Raw genomic sequence first — 25,659 nt, 5'->3', positions numbered from 1 at the left:
TCAGAGAAGATGCAAGAACATGAGAGGTCCATTAAAAAAAAAAAAAAAAATCACCACACACAACCCACAAAACACAAAATAAAAATCAAGCAGTTATTTATTAATTCACATTGATTTGGGAATCAGACATGGCTGACATGCAACTCAGAAGTAGAAGTGACAATCTCGGTTTCTCCTAAAAGTCAACCATTAATCTTACAATGTCATCAGGTGATTGCAGGGATACTACACATTACAAGAGAGAATGCAGAAATACAGAATAACATTGATTTTGTCATGGTTTTAACATTGTCATCAATAGGTAAAAATAAATCTTAAAATCTTAAGTATAAGCTCTCTTCTCCTAGAACAAAGACATACCTGAAAAGTTTTCTTTTTCTTCAGAAGATTTTTTTTTTTTTTTTTTCCTAAAAGGACTGGAAACATTTGAATGGGAGTAACGGACACCTCTAAATCTTGACATGTCCACCATGCACTCACTAACCAGTTCCAAGGCTTACTTGCACAGATGTCCTGTGCATTTGCAGAAATTTCAATACTCTTCAGCATTATTTCAGACTTGCTTCACACACAAAAACTATCAGAGCCCATGTGCAATTAGTCCTGTCCACGTGGGGTACAGCAGTGACTACACATGTGGTGCAAAGGGCATACCCGCCATACTGCAAAGATAGATACAGAAACTCAACCCTCAAGCCTAGAGCACACTTGGCTAATACTTCCAGCTCACTACATGTGCTTCAATAAGAAACAAAGATTAGAAAGCAACACTTGCCTAGCTGGGAAATAAAATAGGCTTATGTACTTTGTTCACCATACTTTATTCTACATCACATATTTTGAGAATTTATAAAAACTGAATAAAATTTACACTGTTATCTATATTCTGGTAGAATATAGACATTCTTCTGCTTCTATTTTAGAAGTAATGAAAATAAAAAATACAATTTAGTCTCACTCTCTGAAAAATGTAAATTGGCACCAGGAGCCGAGTAAACATTTGATCAACCAACGTCTTAAACTATAAACTAACAAGATGCTTTCATTACTATCATCTGTATAATACGGCTTGAAGTCTTATATTTGTCTGGGCAATTGGTCGGCTAACTACCCAGTTATTTGCACAGTGAAATGTGCATTTTTCAAAAACAATTAGATTTAGAGGGTAAACCAAGACAAACAGTATGCATTAGATTATATCTAACAAGGTCTAAGCACTTTGCTTCCACTAGACATGCCTGATTTGTTATTCTTGTCTTGTAAAAAAATACTTCATGGCTACAGCATGGAGGGTAGTGGGTTTTAATAAACTGTAGTGAGTTACACCCAATGGAAGTCACAGTGTGATCTGCTTATCTTCTGAAACAAGAAACAATAAAAAACAGTATTTATAGTTAAATAGTACATATGTATTGAAAAGTTTATGACTACACTAACATGTAGGGCACTAAAGAAGACAGTACTTTTTCTGATTAAATACAATTCAGGAGAGCTCTTGTAATTGAAACAAAATTATCAGATGGCACATGTTACTAAAAATTAAAACGGGTGTGGGAAGGGGAGTAGGACAAAGTATTTAAAAATTAACATGCAATATTATTAATATTTATTAGTTCAGTGCTGCTAGTACTAGATTCAACAATTGCCCAATTTTCCATCACTTTAACAAAGTTTTACTCATGCTGAACTGTGCTACATTTTGAACTTATATGTCAACATACACTAAGCAAAAAAAAATGTAAACACAGCAATTTAAATTAAAAAGAAAAAAAACACAACCAAAAAACCTGCTGCCTCTTCTCTCCTGTAGTCGGCTGTTGTCTAATGACAACTTTTGTTCCAGATCTTCAAAGTCAAGCAGGAGATTTTCTGGGACAGCATGCCCTAATTAAATTCATTTTCAGTGGCCCATTTTGAAAGATTCAAATTAAACATTTTTTCGGTAGTTGAATGACAGTCTCTAAATTCATTTATTATGCAAGAATAATTCTCCATAGACAGTAACTGGAATTTCGGTAAAACTGTATTGACAAACATTAAAATATGACTTATACTACCCAATTTCAGTACTATATAAGGTCTGCAAAGTTGTGTTGCCCCTGAGTGACAATAGAGAAAAATGCCCCAATTTCAAATGAGGACTCATAGGACAGGATCCTTCCTTGAAAAGTCTCCCTTTTGGCTGAATTCCAGCCACCGTCAGGAGTGAGCATATACTGTAGCAAACAAAGTACTCTGTTGTAGAATATCATAGTCTGGAAGAACTTAAAATATTAATTTTTTTCTCATTGTGACCTTCAGGGAAACCATAGTATGGTTTACTGGCTGACAGTGATAGGGGAGGGTTTAGTAAAATCCCTCTTTGGAAGCCTTTGAAAGAATTTAGCCTGGATGAGATTATGTATAAAAAATATATATATATATATATATATATATAAAAATATGTCCCATCTGGAAAGAGTTAAGATATTGAAAACAGGCGACAGTGTCATTTCTCAAGTAACAGCAGTGTTCTTGTTGATGACGTGCATTTAACAGTTGTGAGTCTGCAAAAAATGGGTTCAATATCATGGTCACAACCTGGGAATTCAAAATCTACGAGGACCCATTTTGCTCAGTATTTAAGTAAGTACTACAAAATAAGTTAATTTGCTTATCTTTAGGTTTTATGAAAAAGATTTCAGTTACAACATTCAGCTTTTTGGCAATCATGGGAAACCTTAAGACTCAACGATATTAACTATGGAAATTCCTGTACTATTTCATATCAATCCAGAATTCTACACCTTTGAGTCAAGCAACAGAAGGGGAGAAATTGAACATATTAAAGGATTTAATAATAAAGTCCAAACTAAACTAAAATTGAAAGGCTTTCAGTCACTAAAAAGGTATCATTTTATATTGTTAATTACTTAGGAGACAACTTGAGAGTCAAGGCAGGCAGAATTTGGGTCTAAGGACAGAGTATTATAGTCTTAAAAGTGATAACAGTAGGATGGTAAAATGAATTTTATACGCCAATTTATATTTGAGGAAGAAATACACACAGCTTAAATGGTTTATGGTGTATGAATGATTTATAGTGCATGAAACTTGGTGCTGGGGATAATGAAAACAACTGTGAAAGTGAGACTAAAAATAAAACCTATGAATGACAAGGATGTGTCATAACCTACTCTCTCTTGCATATTGTCAGTCAAACACAAATAATATCCACAACTGCTTGTGATTTCCGATACATCTTTTGGCTTCCTCCTTTTATGATCAAATCATATTTGTCTTAAAACTCTCTGTGGTAGCAAAGACCCCGAATCAAGCCCACATTTCCTGGCACTCATTTGTTATAAAAGACTGCTCACAGATTCTGACACATCTTCATTTCCAGGTTCCTTCCTCATAAACTGATAAAATTTATTTTTGTAACTTGCAGTACTATATTGAAGACAATTCAACATACAACCGAGTGTTAACAGGGCTCCCTGAGACTTTGAAAGGTGTTTAACGGCCTTTATCTGTTTTGTTGCCATTTGTTAAGAGAAGAAGCCTCACGCATTCTGACAGTTGATCAACAAAACACGCTTTTGAAGGCTTTGCCTCAACACCAGCTTGTCACTTACACCTAGGAGAGAAAGGGCTTTTGTTTTCAAAGTACAAAGCCCAAAGCCCCCTGAGTGGTTCCTCCAGGGATCCAGAGTCATCTCAACAGGAAATAACCTGAAAGCCAACTTACGCAAGAGACCTCACTTCTGGAGCAACTGTCTCCTGCATGGCTCCCATCAGTGGCACCATGCGGGCAGCCAGGACCATACACCCCAGCCCGCACTGACCCCAACACCTTCTTTTGCTGGCCCCTCCCAGGGTCTGCTCCAGAAGAACTTACCGTAAGACACACAGTGCCACACCTCAGACTTGGCACGTTTTGGGTGAAAAATTTCGATGGGTACTGCTATGTGAACAGCTCACTCGCTTCTCATGATTTTGTGAGAAAACTAATTTTCTCTCCAGCTAATCACCTAGTAGCACTCTTGAAGAAAAAACTCACAGAAATTAGTCATGGCAGGGATGCAAGGCAACAATATATTTATTGCTGAGCTGATGTTAACTACAAGTTAGCTACTACAAACACAAAAGATTTTCCAGTACGCAGCTAGGAGGTTGTCCCCACATCAGTGCAAAATGGTCCACAGACACATTTTAACATCTCTGCTCCCAATACCCACCCTAAAATCTTGAACATGAACAGTGTTGGATACTCCTTTAACCAAATTCTGGCTCCTGCCACTTAGCTTTTATTTTGCCTCATCAGGTTTCCTTTATTTACAAAGCTTCTTACTTCTTTACCATTTGCTACCATTAATTACTTTGCAGAGAACCAACCAAGCAACATTTGTGACTTTTTGCTCATTCTCCCAACTCCGCCAGAAAACAAAGCAGCAGACTGTCCAATTTTACTATGGTACATATGATTGCTTTATAAAATGTAAATTGTCCTCTAGCTGTGTTGGAGAAAGTGATTATTAATGTTTCATGGCAAAGGCTACACAGCAGTTTCATATCAATCCAGAGATACAAATATTAATGGTAAAAGCTCCCACAGTGGCATGAATGAACCCTTGCAAACTGGTTGTCTTCTTGGTGCTCCTAGAGGTGCACTAGCCATCAGGGGGCACTCCGTGTGCAAAAACTGGCATCTTGACCCTGGGACATCAACGCACAGATGAGAAACTAGGTTCAACGAGATCCTGGCAGCATAGGCTAATGAGCAGCTAAAGAATTTAGGCTAGATAGTTAAAGCTACCCACATGCAAACAGCTCCTTTACTAACAAGAGAAGTACGAGCAGAGTACAATTTACAACAGAGGAGTGACAAAAGCATGCCAAAAACCAGAGGACAAGCAACTGACATCCAGAAGGCGACAGCATCTTCTGATGAGTCCAGAGACAAAAGAATATACTACACATTGGCTTCCCTGCAAATTAAAACCTGTTATGGACCAATATGACCAACTCGAATGTGCTTTACTTACAGCAATAAATGTCTTCACACCACTCCATAATCCCACAGGCAATGGCATTTTATCTCCAACTGATGTGATGCCTAATTATTAAATATTTAGCTACTTCTTACATTAAAGTTTTGAAAGATGTTGATATTACTTGCCTCAAATAAGAGATTTCATAAGATTTACTCTTGATGAGATATGTTGGTTTTCACCAAGTGGCTGGATTTATTTCACAGCTGTTTTTTCTTGCTATGATTTGGCTCAAGAAAGAAAACTCTAAAAAATATGCTTTCTTTAAAATTAGACTGGGCTTGCACTAGTAGTATCAATGTTCAGTTGTAGTATCAATGTTCAGTTTTCCCAATAAAAAGATACTACCATCCTACCTGAGAAAGAAAGACAGAGATAAGGAATATCTAATATCGTAGTGAAACACCAGCAGTAAAACTATTTCCTTACAAGTTCATAATAGCGTACTTCAAATCATGGAACATGTAGTTTAATTAAACAGTGAAAATATTGTAATGCTCATTTATAAGCATTAAATAAAAGTGAGAAATTAAATAAAAGACATTAAAAAAAGTAGTTAAATATTCCTAAATATTCCCAATAATCTCAAATATTCCCAAATGCGTTAATAACAATGAAAATATCCACAGGATTTTCACTAGAAAATATAGAAGCTACAACAGATCACCCCCTTTTAAATAAAAAGTATCTTTTAAAGAAATTCACCTCTTAACCAAGATGAACTAATCTATTTTCTAAATAAAACATTTGTATTGCTGTGACATTTCTTAGCAACCAGAATCACTTCTGTAATCATGTTGATTTCAGGGCCAGGAGCTGTCTGCTCTAATCAACTCAAAGACAATTCACAGAGCAGATCCTAAAACACTTCAATGTTATACTCTTTCCATATTCCACTTTCTACCAGAACCCAATTTACTAACACAGTTAGACTTGAGAAAAAGATAAATTAAATCAATTTACACTTAATAAAATAAACAAACAAAAAAACCCTATTATGATCAAGCTTCATTAGGAAAAAAACAAACAAGCAAAAAAACCTCAGGAATTGTTAAGGCTATGGTTGAAACAATCCTGGCTAGTCTGGTCATGAAAGCACCTTTCAGAAATTCACACTCTCCACCGATGTTCTTGTAGTTATATGGAAAGGAATGCCTAGGTTACCAAGCAATGAGTACAGAGTTAAAACTTTGTACCTTTTGACGTTCTTTTCGAGACAAAAGGTAGAAGTGTTCAAAAGCTATTTCTCCTGTATATTAAGGAAGTAGAATGATAATGGTGTTCTATTTATTAAAAAATGGGTTATTATAACAACTATTTGAAGTAATATTTTTAAGTCTTCAGAAGCAGAAAGCATGCATCCCAAAGTATTAAAAAACACCAGCAGAGCTCCCTGAGCCTTAACAAAGGAAAGGTCCAAAAGATTGCAAAGTAACACAATGCAAAAAGAGAAAGCTAATGGTACTTTTAAAACAAAACCAGCCAACCAAAAGGGATGACCCACGGATTTATACTTAGTGTGACACTGATTCTGCAAATGTCATAGAAAGGTCAACCACACATGCAATTATATGAAACAAGACAATAACCCTAATGCCAGTAACTGGGGTTTTAAGACTGTCTGATCATTTTAATAAGATATGAGATTGTTAACACGTTTTGTTCATTAAACAAACATATTTGTTTTTTCTTTGAAGAAAGCAATTCATACATAACAGTCATACTAAAATAGATTAAGAACTGATTACATGATAAATCAAACAGAACTTCAAACATGGAATTGCTAAACAATATTGCTGGACTGGTTTTTTGGTGGTGGTGATGGTTTTCTTTTGTTTTAAGAAGGAGCAACAGACCCTTTTGGTCTTGGCCTTTTGCTATTCTCAACCTTCCAGAATCCAGAAGTAAACATAAAGTAATTGTTACTAAACATTTATAATATTTGCAATGATGAAGTAGCTTAATTGTAAACAGTGATAGGGACTGATCAGGTGGCAGCTTAACCTGCTCTGCCTAAACTGCACGGCATCAATTTTATCATGGATTTAAAAAGGAAAAAAAAAAAATCCCAGGCCTTACAGATCCACTTTTTCCTAGTCTTCCTCATATCAAACACCAATAACTGGTTATTTATGCTAATCTTTTGGTGTGAACAACTTTTCAAACAAAATAGATTTTAGTTATTAAATTTGCATTGAGTATTAGAGGAAAATCCCTCAAAAAGAGAGAACTAATACACAATCTCTTTATTATGAATATGAAGTAGCGTTCTTCCCCCAGATACACAAAGAACTGATTCAAGAACAACTAACTTAAAGAGATTCCAGGGGAAAACTAAGGACTGCTTGGCTGTTGGCAGCGCTTAGCCTGTTTCAAAAGCACAAAGAAAAAGGTGTGTCTAGAGAGTTCAAGTATGCAAACTTTATCTCATGCCAAATCTAGTCAAAAGCATTAGATACAGTGGATCTAGATCTCATAAACGTATTTTTTTAATCCCTACATTTGCATAACCGCCACCAAGTATTAAGGCTGATCATATCATAGGTGACTTCAAGGGCTCAGCAGCAGTCTGTATCTCTACCAGGGTCAGTGAGTTCATCCTCGTGTATTAAATCCACCTACTCCGTGGTTTCCCACTTTGTGGGAAAGGTTCTCCAAATGCTAAGAGTTCATTTGCCCCTTAATCCCCATCAAAATTCATAATTTCATGCAACATTAAAACTATCTACAGCAGAGGCAAAAGTGTCAGAGACCTGAGATTTCAGGATTTAAAGCATTGACCAGAGCAGTCTGGTTCCTAAAAGATCCTGCCTTCCTAATAGCACACATAGCAGACAGAATAATGGAGTGAAATTGTAACAGAGATAAACTGTTTTCAAACTATTTGAGTTTCACTTGCTCTTTTTCTTAGCAGCACAGTGTGACAGTATGCAGCTAATGCTCTGTGACAGATTTTGCCTGGTGGAAATTCCTCCCAGGAATAGAGACCTCATGGCCTATTCCTCCTTATGGCAAATTTTAAGCAAATTAAACTGATAACCATATCTTGCAAAACAATCCTGAGGACAGCGTTGCTGATAGGACCCCCGGAGGGACACAGTCCATGCTAGTAGATCAACATGACAAGTCACAGGCAGTGTGGTACTGCAGAGGGACGTGCTGTGGATTGCAGGCACCAAGGGACGGGGCGACGAGGGAGCCGGCCGCAGCCCCCCGGGGATACGGCATGCCAATTAAATGGCAGCGAGATCTCCGCCAGCCAGAGGGGCGCAGGCAGCCCTGAAGGGTCCTGAGCCCACCTCAGGCAGCTGCAGGGAGGACAGCACGGCCAGACCACGCGCCACTGCTTTTCACCTTCGGGTGCGTAACGAGCGGATTTATCTCATGGGTTTTCTCAAGTGCCTGTGAATGACAGCTGGTGCAAAAGCTGTCAGAGATGTGTCTGCACTGCTCAGGTGACCCCCAAGCTTTAATACAGCTGCAGCTCTGGTCACCGCTCGGCCTCTTGAAGCAGCGGAGAGGGTCCATGTCCCAGCTCCCAGCTCTGCCCTGCAGCAACAGGGGAACAACACTGGAGCAGATCAGGGCTTTCTGAAATGCAGCTCATGGGTACGTGCTGCCCCTAGAAACTTCCAGTAGTGCCACAAGCAATGGGACAAAAAAAATGCTAAAATCAGGATGTTATGATAAAAAGCAGCCAAGAAAGTGAAGCATTTTTCACAGCAGGGGGCTGAAGAGAGACCAGTGGCGCAACACCGGCCTCTGCATGATGCCGGGCATGGACCAATTTGGCAAACTTGCCACAGAATACTTAACTTGAAGTCAGCTAATCATATGAGATAACAAAATGATAGAACAGGATTAAAGTTCAGCAGTTTTTAATCCTATTTTGTGTTAAAGCCAGAGGGAAACCTGTAGCAAGAACAAGCTACTAAGGGGAAGTAGTTCAGGTCTCATCTAGTGTTTTAACAAGTGCTCAGCACTTTCTGTACAACTTCTGGTTGGCTTAAAACCAAAGGCAGATGTTAATCTTATCCACAAAGGACCTTTAAGGATGTGCCACATTATATGTTCAAGTAATATGTTCACTTTTATAAGTCTAAAAGAAGCAGGAGTACACAGAAAAGCAAGCCTGTTTCAGTGGATATAGCATATAATGTGGGAAAATAACCACCTCTTGCAGAAAAATGCCCATCCATAAAATAAAACTATTCCTTTTTTCTTTTTTATCTTGAAAATTAAAATGCTAGATCCTTCCTCTTCTTATAGCCCCAGTTCAATGTAATTTAATAAATACTAAATTACTAATCATGGCTTTAGTTTTTAATTATCTCTCACATGATAAACACTCAAAGACTCTTTCATTTCTCCCTCTTAATTGATTATTTCTAACACCAACGAGCAAAAAGTACTCTCACATAAATCAGATTCCAGGACAATCAGAGCAACAAAAGTTCACAGGAATTTCTCTACTTTTCCCAGCAATTTTGCATTCAGATTTGAAGCTATGGAGAAAATGGCATCCACGAGGAAGACGGGCAACATTTCTGGCTTAGTCCTGGCTCCTTCTGAGCCTGGTGGTAAGAAATGGCACTAGCCTCAGCCCCCTCAGGCTTTTGACTTTGTTTGCCTACAAGAGACATTTTTCATCCTGTGCTGCCCAGACAAAAGCCAATTAACAGAGACCAAACCAAGAAGCCCAACTCTTCATAGCTGACAGGCAAGATTAAATCAAGTAAGGATAACACCTACATGTATTCCTACTGTTATTAAAAATCTTCAGACTAAGTCTTGCCATCACTGTTCGAACTAGAACTCGGATAAAAGCACTCACATCCAGTAAATGGGACCATTTCAGGAAATATGCAAACATTTGGTTCTTCTCCTAATATGAAGCAACTTTTCGCAGTATGAAAACAAAGCACAATTACTTTATGAGCCTAAGCAATGCTTTCCAGTTCATTCTTTTTAAAATGAAATGCAGATGTACCCTAGTTCAACATTAATTATAATCAAGATCACACAGGAGGTCACAGCAAATAAATACTGGGTATTTAAGAAGCACTTCTTAAAAACAAACAAAACAAAACAAAACAAAAAAACAAAACAAAAAAACCCACACCAACAAAAAGAAACCCACCCAAACCTTACCTCTCATCTGCAACTTCCTGCTGGAAGCACTATGGTGCAGGGCTGACTGGGTGAACATTGGCTCAATCTCATTTTCCTCTTTTCAGATCTAATTACATTATAAAAGAAAAGTGACATCCAGATTTCAAACACATTTTTAAAACTCTTCTAGCTTACTTAAATATGGAGGTCATTGTTCGCTTTTGATTTTGTTTATTCTGTTAAAATAGCCTCTCAGCTGGAAAAAAATGGTTCAATCCTTTCTGGTTTGTTTGGCGAGTCCGGTATTCCTTAATACTGTTGTTCAGACACAGCTGAACTCTTTACTGAAGTTTACTCAGCAAACAGAGGCTCTTTGTTGCACTCAACTGAGAGGAAAACAACAAACGAGAATGTCTGTACCCACCACAGACTAAGAGCCATATTTTCAATGTGCTTATAAATTCATAGTGTGGAAGGACAACCAAACACACAACTACCAAGGAGCAACCCTACAAAACACCAATACAGCCCTCTGAATATCTGAAAGCCTCTATGTATGACATAAAGTGGTATTATTGTCTGTATGCAATACTAATCCAGCTCTCTCAAACAAAATACTTAAAATCATAACACTTCATAGCATGAACACACACGTGAACAGTTTTGACTAGGGTCTAATTTTCACCTTCACTGCAAGCCCATGGACAGCATTCTGTTGCCAGCAAGTCCCTGCTGCTTTACTATGTAAAAACAGGGCACACAGGACAGAGAAACTTCCCTCTAGCCCCAGATAAGGATTCACAAAGGGTGCATATAGCATCCTGCAGAACATACCCGCGCCTTCACTGAATCCACACACTTACAAACGCGTTTCGATGGCAGAATTTGCACCTGTGATGAATGCACACATACAGGTGCTGGTTCTCCATATGCAGTTCTTGTACCACAGGGAACCGCTTCAAGAAGGTATGAACACATTTGGTATTTCTTTGAATAAATCTTCTCAAGATATAAGAGCAATTGCAGAGAGAGCAATGAGAACCAGGTGCACAAATTTTACCAGATTGTGCAGACTGGGTTTCCATTACATTTCCCAGTTGTGGAACTTCTCTAACAGACAAGTAGTTCCAAAAACGTGCAAAATGACACTGAACTGTTCATAAATGACAACTGCTCCACCCCACTGAAGCAGAGGTTAAAACCACAGAGCCAGAACCGTATGAAGTTTAAACTTTATAAAAATAAATACATTCCAAGGCCCCCAAAAAATCCCTGTCTCCAGGTGAAGTTGCACTGCAGATTTTGTTCAGGTGGATATGGGACTTTAAAAACTACTTTTGTTGCCAGCTGCTATTTTTAAGGATCTTGGTATAAATCTCAGATTCAGTGACCCCAGAATGAACTCTCATACAACACTGCTATAATTTTAACAGGAGGAAGAATGGCTACAAAATTAGATCAGAAAGTCTCTGACAATTTTACAAACCTGGCAGTGTAAGGATTAAACAGGATATATGAAAATTAGTAATAAGGCTAAGATTAAATATGTCTGTGCTTTTATATTGATGCTAAAACCAAAAATGGGAGTATGTGAATTGATAAATGTGTGTGTGTATGTCCATATACACACACTTGTGTGAAAAATGGTATTTTATTCATGTAACATAAATAGGCTATTAACAGATATATATTGCATATGTGTAACTGTAGTAGAAAGAAGATAATAGAAGATATAAACGTTACAGGAATGAGAGGATGGGTTACAACTATAAAGGAATTATATTAATTCATTAAAACATATCATATAAGTATAAATATGTCTATAAATATATAAGATGGAAATATAATCTATAAAATATATAATCTATCTGTACACAGATATATTTATATACACACTTTTACTCATAAGTGAAGAAAAGGTAACTGTTCAAAAAGTGATAGTGAAGGGAAAACACCTGCTAATAATTCAGAACGGTCAAAGTTGCAGAAAGATCTCACAACCACAAGTGTGGAAAGTTGAATTATAGGTGAAATTCACTGCCTATAAATGTGAAGTAATGTGTTAAAAAAAATACACACACACAACCCCAATCACATATAAACAGAGATGGGCTTCTATACCAGCTTATAAGGATGACGTTTTAGAGTCATCGAGGACAGCTATCTGAAAATGCCACCTTGATGTCTAGCAGCAGATAAAAATCTATTAGTTTCGGCAATGGGACAGAGTGGGAGGAGGCTTAACTGGAAAGAATTAGACAGCAAACCAAGAATCATCATAATGTGACTGTATTAAAAACACATAGCTCCCTGGTAGCTCAAATTCTGGTTGCTGTTCTCTTTACTCCATCACAAAGAGATACAGAAGAACTAGAAAGGACATAGGGCACAGCAACATGGATGCTCAGAGATTATACAGTGGCTTTTATAAGAAAAGTATTTTCCATCATGGAAGAGAGATGCATACAGAGTGGGTGGAACAGAGGTCCATAAAATCAAAGGGTATGTAAGAGAAATTGAGGCTGACAAACTAGAGGCCATTTAATAAAATTATTGGCAATTTTCAAATGCAGGGAAGAGTTATTTTACAGATGCTTAACAGTTTTGTGGAATTCATTGCCACAACATACTCTGAAGGTCAAATGCTAAAAAGGAGGATTATAGAAGGTAGTAAAGCATAAATCATGAAACATGATGATCATGCAGAGATCTAGACTTGGAATACACCAAACTGCTGACCAGCGGAAGCTGATAGTCTCTTCCAAGCAAAAGATCACTTTATGCTACCTCTGTTTCTTACAATCTTTTTTAAGAAACAATTATTTGCTAGTGTTGAAAATGTTTATCTTTACTCTGATCCAGTAGAGAGACTCTTAAAATTTCCTTTCTATTCACCAACATTTCTAAGTGCAAAAAATATTTAGATTTTATATTTTAGTAACTGTAGTATAGTATTTATTAAGTTAACATCTTTATATATATTTATTGCTAATAATCTAACCAACGAATAGCAAACATATTAAATTCTCTTTTATACTGACAAAAAAATAATTTCATTATTTTTTTCAAGATATCAAGAACTGAAGGAATTTTCTTTGTAATGTATCAAGAACTGAAAGAAAAAAAGAAAGTGTGTCCAGTAAGCTATTTAGAAGTTACTAAAATAGTTATTGAACTTGTCAAAGTTAAAAAAAATAGTCTCCCTATGTTATGACTGGTAACATATTATTTTTTTCATATTTTAATATATACCATATACTGAATTCAGCAGTGCACTTAACTGCATTTGTACATAAATTGAGGACTTATCGAAGCCTAAGATGACACAACTCAAGGTTTTGTTTCCATTGACTCAGAATGGCATTTCTGGTGAATAAGAAATTGCAAACAGGAAAATAAAATCATAATGGGCCATACGAGTTTCTACAGCAGATCTGGGGACTATATATCTAGAGTTAAGCCTAGGTCATGCCACAAGAAAATGCAAAAGGTCTGTATACACCAAGGAAACCCTGAAGTCTCCAAATGTCATCACATGAATCCTCCCAGAAGCATCAGCACTATCCAAAGTTGGCAGCTAAGAGGAAAGTTTTCTAACTGTAATGATGACATCAAACAAAAAAAAACTTACCTTACATCATTACCCAGCTGGTCACACTGTACATGTTTGTATACCTTAAACTGCAGCCTAGTCTCTTCTATTTACATCCTTCAGTGTCCAAGCCCAATCTTAAATACTGAAAGCATGTAAGCTTATACACTTAGTTAAAAGAACTAATTGCAGCAGGCAAGTAGAAGAATGTGTTTCACATATTGAAGACTGTCAACTTATTGTAGTCTTACCACACATTATCTTCTATTGGAGATCTATCTTCAGAAATATTACATAGGTAACTAATGACTATTAGCTTAAAAGTGGTTATTTTAACTATTTACAAACAGATGTCTTTTTGAATTATTGATTTCTTTTGGAAGTTTATAAAGCTTTATAACAAGAATAGTTAAATAAATGTTTTAGTTGTGACCTCAGGCAGAATTTTTTCCAAACAGCATCCTTTGGCTGATGAAGCCTGAAATCAGAACCTCAGTTAGTACTGTATCCCTCTTTAGAGTACATGAAGGAATTTTCTACTCATTAGCATACTTTTCCATTTATATTTCTGATATAAATGTTTCTCTTTGTTCATGAGAAACAAGCAAACAAAAATGACAAAAGTTAATTTTTAAAATGCTTCACAAAGCGATTTTACCCAAAGCCATTCTTCCTACACCGCATGCATTGAATGCCAATTGCCTGCCAGGCTTAAGCTATGGTTCGGTCCATATAATGACATTACACTAGGAAACTGCTTACAGGGCTAACCACAAGATTATACACAACAAACTTCAAAAAAAAAAAAAAAAAAAAAATCAAAGAAGTTAAGCAACAAAAAGATTCTAATTACTTCAGTTGAATAGTTCGATTTTACTTTTACATGTTTACAGTAAGTGTTGTTAGTCTTCATTGTCTGTACTTTTTATTTAACAATTAGGACAAAAACTAATAGGAAAGGGCCTTTGTTTTATCAGTAGTACTTTTATGACAAGTTATGCCTTGAGCATACACAAAGAACTGCAGCAGTCAGATGGGAGGCATGTAATGCCACTGCTTCCCATGAGTAAAACTTCTCCTCTGATACAACAAATTCATAGTAGAAAGTTGGTTGTAACAGAACTGTGTAAAATACTTGCTCTTTTCCCCAGATAAGCTTGCTTCTAATGATTTTGCAAGTTGACTAAGCAGCTAGGTCACCAAAACTGCTACCATCATGACAAAGAGCTAAGATGCTCTCTTCATGTCTTAACAGGCTTCTTTCCAAAATAAGAAGAAAAAAGTGATAATCCCAAGTGTTCCTAAAAACTTTCATGAGACAGGCAAAACTGTATCTGAAAACCACTAAACTTTTGTAACACAAAACCACAAAACTACACTTGTTACAAGCCAAAAATCAGTTATTTGGAAGAGGTTTGCCTAGAAAACATTGCAATTTAATGCTTTAGAAACAGTCTAGAGTCCATAAAAGTGCTCCAAGAGGACCCCATCTAATGAAAGTCTTTGCATTGTCTTTGCTATCAGTTGATCAGATCATGCCATCATTTTCTGTGTCTAAGGGCAACTAAGGGCAAATAGCTCTTCTTTCACAAACTTCTTCTGTATTCTGGCAGCCACCTTTCCACTTTAGAAAAGCAGGGTTATGACAGTAGTTAAAAAAGCAAAACACCATGCCACACTACTAACAGGCATCCCCAATGTCATGCTTTTACTAATGCTATTCACTTTTTTTTTTCTAAGTAAGAATAGACTGAAATTCCTGCAAAATTTTCAGACTCAAAGTCAGACAATTTGATTATTCTATGATGAATAGTTAATACTGTAAGAGGCAGAAGATCTGGACTGTGATCTGTTTTCTGAGAAACTGTAGCATATTAACATAGTTGGAGGCAGAGTTCAAGCAAAACACTATTGGAGACTTGTGATTCCAATCAAAGCAGCAGCACTTTGCAACGCAGTATCAATGCTATAATAATCTTCAGGTTTTTAAAAAGTAAAACAGTGTTTTACTTCAAAAGTACTCAATTCCATTACTGAAAAGCAACAAAGCATTAAAAATTATAAGAAACTGCTTTTCAGACATACAATATCATCTTTTTAGACGTGCCTGACTAAATGCAATTTGAGCCTCCTCTGCTCTTACACAGATACAAATCATAATTAACTTCACTTAGTGACTAAGACTCTCTGATGAAGAAGTAAAACAGTCCCTACAGATGCACGTTTAATATAGGAATTGTTGGAATGAGATTAAATCAGTGTCCAAACATCAACATTTCTGTGCATAGAAAAAAGTTTATAAAGTTTGATTTTTCCTTCAGTTTCTGAAGTCCCAGTTCAAAAATATAGGTCATTTCATACCATCTCCAAACTTTCTCAAAGTCAGCTTGCACAGTGCAAGCCTGACCCATTTTGTGGGGGCCCTTCAAAACTAAATAAGTGAATCAGGTGGCTGCATCACTTTTCATAATACATTTTTTCTGCATTAAAGGTCTCACATATGAAATATATTAGCATTTGAATTCCATACTCCAAAGAACAGATTGCTGTGAAGAACTCAACATGCATCTTGAGGCTGATTAGTTAGCTCAAGGTAGATCAGTTCTTTCTGTGTTTTATTTAATAATTCCTACAGTAAGCAAGTGTTAATACAAAGGTCGAGCTCAATGGAAAAATCATTACTTTTTCTGACCATGATGCATTAGTTCCATTGAAGAAAATAAACACCAAAAATCAGAAAATAAAATGTTACTATTACAATATAATATTATTGTTATACTGCTTTCTTCTTTTGGGAAGCTAAAGAATGACAACTCTAACTCAATTCTAGTATCTTCTTTTGTGAGCATTTGAAACAGATGAACGGGAAGCATTAGGATATGGTTGTAGACAAACTTCTAATTAGTAAAACTGACCTAAATACCATCCCACATGGGAATGTCAATTGGAAAATAATCTTGCAAATTTAATCCAAAACATTTCAGTAAGAAGAAAAATATTTCTACACTAAAACTCACATTTTCTGAGGCATTTGTAAAAATATCTTCATTCTGATTATCATTTATTCTGAAAAACAATTATCAGGTTTTGGGGGGTTTTTTTTGGCTGAGTGTGCCTTAAATCTAAAGCTACTGTACTACTTTCAGTGCAGCAAGAGGTGGCATATGTTAGTCCTCTCTAAAAATTCCTGCTAACACATTTCAAAGTGTTATTTCAGGTACAAATAAGGTGAATTCTTCAGATTTTCACTGACGATATCTATTATGAGAAATTCAGAAGTCCACTGATAAGAAGAGCTGCTCAGGTAAAAGGACTTTCATAGCCCGAGAACTGCTATCTATAATCTTGGCACTTTGATCTCTCAGAATATGAACTAATGCTATAGCTGGGATGTAGCTCATTATTAATAGTTAAATATCTTTAAATGGAACAGCTTTGAAGATCACTTCCAATATCAATAGCTTGCATTTATATAAGGCTTTAATTTTCAAGGACAATGCTACAGGGTCCCTGAAGCTGATATACATGTGCATGTATATAGAAACTTCCATTTGCATTCAAAGACATCATAAAGATTATAAATATGTATCCATTCATAAATATAAATGTATGATCTATCAGTTTAACCACAGTTTTTGAGACGTTAATATATGAGTCTAGATGACAGGCCAAAGTTTAATCACAGACAACAACGGAATTATACCAATTAATTGTGAAGAACATCATCCAGTGCTCTCTGCAAAAAAAGTTATATCAGAAGGCGGCTTTTGTGCAGAAGATAAATAGAATAACCTTCATTTATTTTAATAGGTTCTGAAAATATGAGGGAAAAGCAAGATATCTTTTACAGAGGAATCTTGGATAAAATACTGTTTGTGCTATTTCACTTGATAGAGAATAGACATTTCAGTCAAGTCAGATTTTCAGAAAGACTTACTTCTGTTGAAAACTCTCAGCCAAGATCTTCAAAATTTCCACCAGGTTATTTTTAAATGAGGTACCCAGGCCAGAGACACTGTATTGGGCAAAACAAACAAACAAATCTATTAAAGAAATAAAAACAAAATGTTCTGTTCAAACATTTCTTATTTAGCAAGCAGCACTAGTTCACCTTCGGTGAAATCGATTATGCTTGCTATGCAATATTTGAAGGGTACATTGTATTGTAATTTACCTCTTCCACTTCTTTACAGTGTACTTCTCCAACTGCGCAGACTGAATTTGACCAAAACATCTAAGGAAGGGAGTCAAGATGGAAAACAATTTACCATTTAAAAAAATACATTTCTAAACAAACATAGGTTAACCTTTTCCTCAACACCAGATCATGGCTTCAAACAGGGAGGACAAAATCCTTCCCATGCTGAAGCAAAAGGGAACTTCACTATCAGCTTCAAGAAGGTTGGTTATCATCTGTCAGACTAAGGAAAGTTGCAAGGAGTTTAACATATTACTTATTTAAATAACTAAGCTTTTACCAGTTTGTCCATTTTTTTTAGACATTACAACTAAGTAAAAGATTATTTTCCATAATTACTGTAAAAGCCTTCCACTAGCTAACATTTGCAGTATCTTCTGTATTGCATCCTATTTCCAAGTGTAATGATCCTCAAAATCCAAGATTGATTTTGGCTTTACTCTGATCAATACTAATCTCCAAGATATATTAGACTTTACATTGACCTACACAAAAAGGTCATTATATATATATTAGTCAATCTCCAAAACATTTATTAAATTAATTTCAGAGACCACAAAAGGTGTATTGTTACAACCATTTTTATCTGGGATTTCTATCCATCATCCTTAGTAAGATTTACATGCAACTGATAATTTACATAGTCACTGTACTGGATTTCTCAAAATGTCTTGACCTGTCCTCTATTATTTTGAAATTAATCTTTTTGTATGTATCTAATTGGAGGAACACCACCATATTATACAGTTATTGGACTGGTAGAATCCAGTCTTGCACATATTAAAGTCAATGGGAGAATACATGTCCCCTTCAGTGACAGAACTTAACTCTTAAAGACTAGGGGGAGTCTAAAATACTATGTTTGGACTTTACATCCCCCCTGAAAGCAAAGCAAGAGAAGCTTCTTCAAATCAAAGGACTTTGCCCAGCACATTTTTAAAAGAAGAATCACAGCACCCAGAAGCGTATTTATATAAAGATCATTTTTGAAAAACACAGATTTCTGATTAGCTTTTTTATTATATTGGCCAATTTCAAAATAGGACTATAAAACCTATACACGCATTAAAGTAGGTGACAACATTATGGTAAAATTGTTACTGACTGATCTGGGGTAGGCTCCTTATCACTTTTCTATTCTTTTCTCTAACAAACAAACAAAAATAAGTCTCAAGCTTAGCAAAAACACAAAGAGAAAGATCAATAAATATATGATATTATTCATAATTTTTAAAATTAAAATTAGTAAGTTCATGTAATGCCTTTTTTGTTCTTGTTACAAAATGTAATTTTGCCTCCCTATGACATTATAGATTTCAATAGAACTATTTGCATTTCAGATACATAACACAATTTACTCTTTGCATAGTAAAGACCCCATATTGTAAATTATGAGGCAATAATCATGTGTTTATTCTCTCCCTGAGGCAATTTATCCTAAATTAAATAATTTTACAACCTAGCTGAAATTTTATTAAGCAGAAGTAATAATAAACACTCCATGAAATTTCTGTCCAGAAGTCTTAACATAATAAAAAACAATATAATACCATTCATAATACACTTTTTTTTATAAGTTACCCACAGACACTTAAATACAATACTAATAGATCTTACACACTTACAAGTTTGACATATCAACAGCATTTGCTTAAAAATTCAACTTCAAACTTTCTATTACCTTAGTTCTGGGGATGCAGATACTAAAAGACATACGAGTGGGCAGAATAAAGTGAATAGTAACTAAACAGGAGGAGAAGTTGCTTAAAAAATTAAAAAGAAAACAAAAAAAGTGGATAGTAATCAAGAGTGAGGACACAAAAAGCCAGAGAAGAGGCAAATAATTTCATAAAGATAGTGAGATATTTTCAAAAAATCATCCAAGTTTCCTAACAATGGCTTAAACATGTCTCTCGCAGCTCTTTCCACACTGACCAGAGAGAAGTCCACACTTCAAACTCAACTGTCTGATGCCTTTTGGATTTCCACTTCTGTAACACTACAACCACTGTTGATCTTCTAACGTGGCAGGGGAGAGAAGGGGGCTAGTATCACTTATCCTGCTCCATTTGGAATCTATGACATTTAAAATTACCCATGTAAAGTATCTTTGTACTAAATAAAACTGTATTAGAGGTAAACTTATTTCTACCCAAACGGACAAACAAGTAGTCCCAAAGTATATGGGTTACCTAAGTATCCGCCAAGCAACAGAGTAGTACTGCCCAAACTTTGTCATCCTGGGTTTAACCGGAAAGACTACAGCGCATCCTCTATGATGGTCACTAATGGATTAATCCAAAAGACATCTCTAAGGAACAACTGAGAGCTAAATGGAAGCCTGTGCTATTATCTGAAATGTGAGTAGTTCCACTGAAGATGCTGGCATGCCACACAAAAGCAAAATGACATTTTCTTATGCATGAGAGAGAGAGAGAGAGAACAAGATTCCCCAGACTAAAGCTCTTCTAAACTTATTTTTCCTGTTCTTCTAAAATTCTCTGTCACTGTTAGCAGACTTTCAGCTCCACAAACTACTGCAGAGTCTCTCCTTGCTGCCCTTGATAGTTTAGGGTGAAAGAAGAATGTCTAAAAATGCCTATGTTGCCCATTTTTTCATATTGCTTTTATGAAAGGGCTATGATTGGAAACCATTTTGAATATTATGTGTTTTCACAGGGAATTTATAAGAGTGTGTCAGGCCATACAGAGGGAGAGCCAGTCCTAAGCACAGACTGAGGAATGAGAGAGCAGGACAGATTAATCTCCCACTTCAGGCAGCCTAGAGGGCTGCTGAAGGAAAGGCAAAAGAAACAAGAATAGAGAGACAGGCTGCACACAATGTGGCTTTAGCCTGCTAAGGTGCAGACAAGCAGCTTAAACCTGACATAGAAGAGGAGAAGTCACTCAAGAGGGGTTAAACATTGGCAAGCGCCAAAAAAGAACAAAGGGTTTCTGAAGCTGTGTTTTAAACAGAGTGAAGGGGAACTGGATTGGCATGTTGCATGGCATGACATTTAAAGCTTTGACAGAAGCTAAATGCAACCATTTCCCTTGGCCCATACCACCGCTAAGCATATAATCCCTTCAGGAAACTAGACAAACTCCTCAAAACTTCTGCAGTATTTCCCCACTCCTCTCTGCTGCCACTGGGTGTTTCAGAACCCACGTGCTCTAACAGGGGGATGTTCTCCGAATTTCTGCAAGAAAATTTTATCAGGGGTAGTAGATATTCTGTTGTTCTCATGTCAGCAATGTCCTTTATCACAAGGTTCTGCTTCCCTGCTGTTGATCCCCTCCTGAGTTTGCAGATGGAGTCCATATCCTACATAGCTTTCTTTTCACTTGGTCAAACAAACCAGAATCTCCCTTACCTCTCTATGACAAGGCAGGCTCGCTATATATTCAGACCATCCTGTTAGCTCTTCTCAGCACCTGGTCCAATTTCAGTTATTTCTTCTTGAAGATGAGTGATCAGAACTTTTCATCTCATCATAAGTTATTGTGAGATGACACTAATATTTTTATTAGATCTTTCAGAACCCTCTCTACTCAGCATCACAAGGTTAGATTTTGCTTTTTCCATTGCTACATTACATTGGTAGTCCAGCTGAATATTTGCTTTATTTCCCCCCTAAGTTTCTATCACAGAACAAATCTTATATACGTTATATACTCATATATGAATATGAGGACTAATTAATTACAACATCATTCCAAGGCCTTAACTTCATCAACTTGTGATATCATAATTTTTGCCAAATATACAACAGAGGAGAAAAGGACAACTGTGGAAAGAGAGACTTGGCTTTCATTCATAAATTTCAAGAAAGCTGCTATACATCCACACACCACCAGTCAACTGTCTAAAAGTTAAGGTGGAGTCATTTTTATAAGGGTAATTTTCAACCTGTAATATGCAAATGACTTCCAAGAGGTCTAATATACATAATTAAGAAAAGTGGGCCTACTGACAGCAAGATTTAAATGGAAAATTGATTCAACTGGAAAATTGGTAGTGGTCTGCAAACTGAAAGAAATTTGAGAACCACTTCTTGTGTTATTTGGGTATCTTCCTTGTACGTGGTTGGTTGAGGACAGGGCACAGTTCTGACAGGCACTCTATGCTTATGATAAGTAAAACTAGCAGCTCAAAGATGATATTGAATATATTTAGCTTATGAATAGTTCTGCTTCTGGAAGAAAGGGTAACTTTTACATCAGAACAATCCAGAATAGTAGTCTGAAACCTGTGATGTATGTGCATATTAGCATTCTAGCTCATCTTTTCCTGCGTCTCCTTCACCCCACATTTAATCCTGGCTTCAAACCCTGTCAGGTAAAAGTCACAAGCACATGAGAAAATAAATGAAGCAGCAAGAATTTTGTTCGTATTATTAAAGAAACAGGTACTGGGATATCCCTTATATTATCTACGTTGTCTTTTCAATCTAATGAAATAGGGCTGGAGAAGGTAGACTACACTATGGGTAAGAATTAATTTAATACAGTTTTGCAGCTATTAAGACAAAAACTAAAATGCTTTCTCTTCCTGATCACATTCTGAATATATTTAGGATACGTTGATTAACTATTGATTAAGTGAGATAAAGCAGTGACTTGCACCTTTAGAATTTAGAGTGGTCAGGGAGAGATAAGTGACAAGGCACTTCACTCACATTGACCGAGTAGTTACCAAAGGAACTACTAAGAATGGAAAGCACGGGATTTGGCTAGTTCAGTTGAATTCATTAATTCAGGCAGATTTTTAATATCAACTACAAACTAATCATTATAATTATCCCTTTCTCCTCTGACCACATTAATGTTTCAATATAATCCAAATGAAAAACCTTGTTGTTCTCATGTGGATTTGAAGGAGGCCCTAAGTGAGGCAATCCTAGTTCCCTTCCCCCTCTCTTATGGCCAGCTGTGACAAACACACTACGTACGACTGCTGTAATATATGGTACACTGACATGATATATAGCCTATAGAATTACTATGTCAGAATATTATCACTTTGTCAGCTTCCCACTACTCCCTCTTGTCACAAAAGGCACAATGTGGGAACATAACTGTAGATCCAAGTGCCTAACCACAGCTGGAATTCCTGGTATGTTGTACTGCCCAGTAAAACAAATTATAAAACACCAGGAATAAAGTGACAGTTGCTAAAGATGCCCTAAATTCCTTAGTTTACAAAGGCAAGTCATCAACAATATTAAGCCTCAATCCATTCCAAGGACAAAAAATCTGGGCAAAGTAGAGCAAGTGCCATCTCAGCAGAAAACTTGCATAACCCCAGCGTAGTACCATAAAACCAATGAAACTTCTGATAACTTCAGGTAAGCAGAAGAAACATCTCTACAGTCCTGCTAAATCTCAAGTCAGAACAGGTCTAACAAAATTAACCAGTCACATAAATCTTGGTTTTAAAATAAGCCTGAAATTATTATCTAATATTATACCAATGCCCTTAATAGAAACCAAGTCATTCCAAAATAAAGCCCATAGTATGGCCAAAACAGTAATGTGTCATGGACAATGTGTACCTAAAAAAATCACCTGCTCCCAAAGCACAGCATGCTGTTCTCAAGCGACTCTGATAACATTCATCCCCCACTGTCTTCCAGATGCCCTCCAAGAGACCTCTCAGAAAAACAGGCTTTCTCAGTAGGATCTTTGGAAAAGAGGACTAAAGTTAGGAAAGGACAGGATAGGCCCTGTGACGTATACATAAGCAGCAAATAATTTTAATATGTTACCCTACAAACATTAAAACTAAAGGATGACCTGATCAGTTTTTTAAAAGTGGACATTTTTAATGAAGTACAAGTCTGTTAAAACAACTTTCTTTAGTGCAGCTCCATCAAACTTGGTGCTGATTTATAAGTTGCTAAATGTAGCCATGTCAGAATTTTAACTCAGAATGAAGCATCCCAAGCTCAGTGTTACACATTAAATAGTGCATACTACACACAAAACCACATCAATAACCCAGAACTACTTTTTTCAGTTTCCATAATACCACAGATTTACATTTCACTTGAGTTATTAAAAGAAAACACCCTCAACTTGAATTCAACTTCATGCCAACAGCATTTACTATAAGAGCGATTTTTTTTTAAATTATACCTTTATCTTTGCTTTCCTTTTGTTTGTTTGAGAGTGCTCCAGAAAAACTCTCAACGTATGGGATATAAGCCTGTCCCCATCCCCTCTGCTCTCTTTTCACATGCCTCTTGGCTACTCTTGCAGCATCAGCTTCACCAGTCCTGTTACAAAACGCCCTATAACCCTGTAACTAACAGCACGTAACGCTTCCAGGCACAGAGCTGTACTCCTGCTAGTATATAAAGCAAGCAACTACAACCCAACTCCTGTAGCACGCACAAATTACCCTGACAAATGAGATTTTTTTCTAACGTCTTTCAGAGACAGTAATTACTTGCTTTCACAAAGCAACTTGACAGTTTCACTCCTGAACCGAAGGCTTGGTCCTGGAAAGCCTGGCAAACCTTCTCCTGACGGCTTCTTTGCGCCCAGCGTATTCTTTGCTTTATATAAACACGGCTTCAACATCAAGCTCTTTGCTCTGCACCCCCCCCCCCCCCCCCCCCCCCCCCAAGAGCGTAACCACAGCTAAGCAGCCGCTTCTAAGATTCTTAAACTCTGCATAACAGCTACAAAAATCGCGAGCAGTTTTCCCAGCCGGACGGACGCCCGACCGCCTTTCCAACTCCGCAGCACTAACAGTCCGCGCCGACTTCCAGAACCAGCCAGCTCCCGGCTCGTTCACAACCGAGCCGGGGCAGTCCCCCCCACAACCGTGGGGGACCCACGCTTCTGCTGGGCACCGCGGGCAAGGTCCCGGTTTCACCGAACCCACAGCGGCGGGGAGAGGACGAAGCGCGGGGCGCAGATGAGAGCCCGGCTCCGAGGCCGCCCGCCGCAGCCACTCGTAACTTCCCACCCCAGCGCCGCGGGGCTGCTGCGCGCCTTTCCCGCGCCCTTCTGCGGCGGCTCCGCGCCCCTCGCTGCTGCGCGAGTAGGCGAGCCCGGGGCAGATGCTCGCCCAGGGCAGATGCTCGCCCGGGGCGGGGCAGGGCAGGGCAGCGCCGCGCACCCCGTGTTGCCCCGCCGCGCCCGCCCGCACTCACCGCTCCGCTCCGCTCCACTCCGCTCCGCTCCCCGCGCCGGGACGCGGCGGCAGCACCTCCCTCCTGCGGCGGGGAGGAGGCTCCGCGCGCCCCCCCCCCCCGCCCCGCGGTGCCCCTGCACCGCCCACGCTCCCTTCCGCGGGCGTTCGCCCGCCCCCCCATTACGCGGCCGCCCCTCCCCAAGAGCCAGCGGCTCCATCCGCAATGCAGCTGCGGCCGCCCTGTCTTCCTCCTCCCCCCGGCCCGGCCCGGCCCGGCCCGGCCCGAGCGGGCACCTGCCCGCCGGCCCCTCGGATCCGAGCTTACCCGCTGTGCAGCGCGGCCCCAGCCCTGCGGACGGACGGACGGACAGCGCGGGGGACAGCGCGCCTGGGCGCACGGCCAGAGCGGGGTCAGGGAGCTCCTGGCGCTGGTGCGCCGTCAGGGGTGTGAAACAAGGAGAGACGGGAGAGGGAACAAGGGGGGGGGGGGAGGACGAGGACGAAAAGGGTGTCATTTCCAAAAGGACTTTTGCGGGCTACTTCTCCCCCCAAACCCATTACTGAGGCGGACCCCTGGGAC

General features: G+C 38.0%; 1 protein-coding gene across 5 annotated transcripts in view; it reads right to left on the bottom strand.

Moving 5' to 3' along the window:
• The window catches only part of THSD7A (thrombospondin type 1 domain containing 7A), a 308,856-nt gene extending 283,663 nt beyond the window's left edge, over positions 1-25,193 (bottom strand). For 4 of the 5 annotated variants that reach the window (XM_030008044.1, XM_030008047.1, XM_030008048.1 and 1 more), the window contains exon 1: positions 25,099-25,193. The gene's annotated coding sequence lies outside the window, so the exon portion shown is untranslated. Of the gene's footprint in view, positions 1-24,666; positions 24,670-25,098 lie in introns of all 5 variants that reach the window. The other variant, XM_030008045.1, reaches the window with a different exon arrangement.
• Between the last annotated feature and the right edge of the window lie 466 nt (positions 25,194-25,659).

Source organism: Aquila chrysaetos, chromosome 3, assembly GCF_900496995.4.
Source record: "Aquila chrysaetos chrysaetos chromosome 3, bAquChr1.4, whole genome shotgun sequence".
Classification (NCBI taxonomy): domain Eukaryota; kingdom Metazoa; phylum Chordata; class Aves; order Accipitriformes; family Accipitridae; genus Aquila; species Aquila chrysaetos.
The sequence above is the reverse complement of the archived record's forward strand: the minus strand, read 5'-3'. Positions and strand labels throughout refer to the sequence as shown.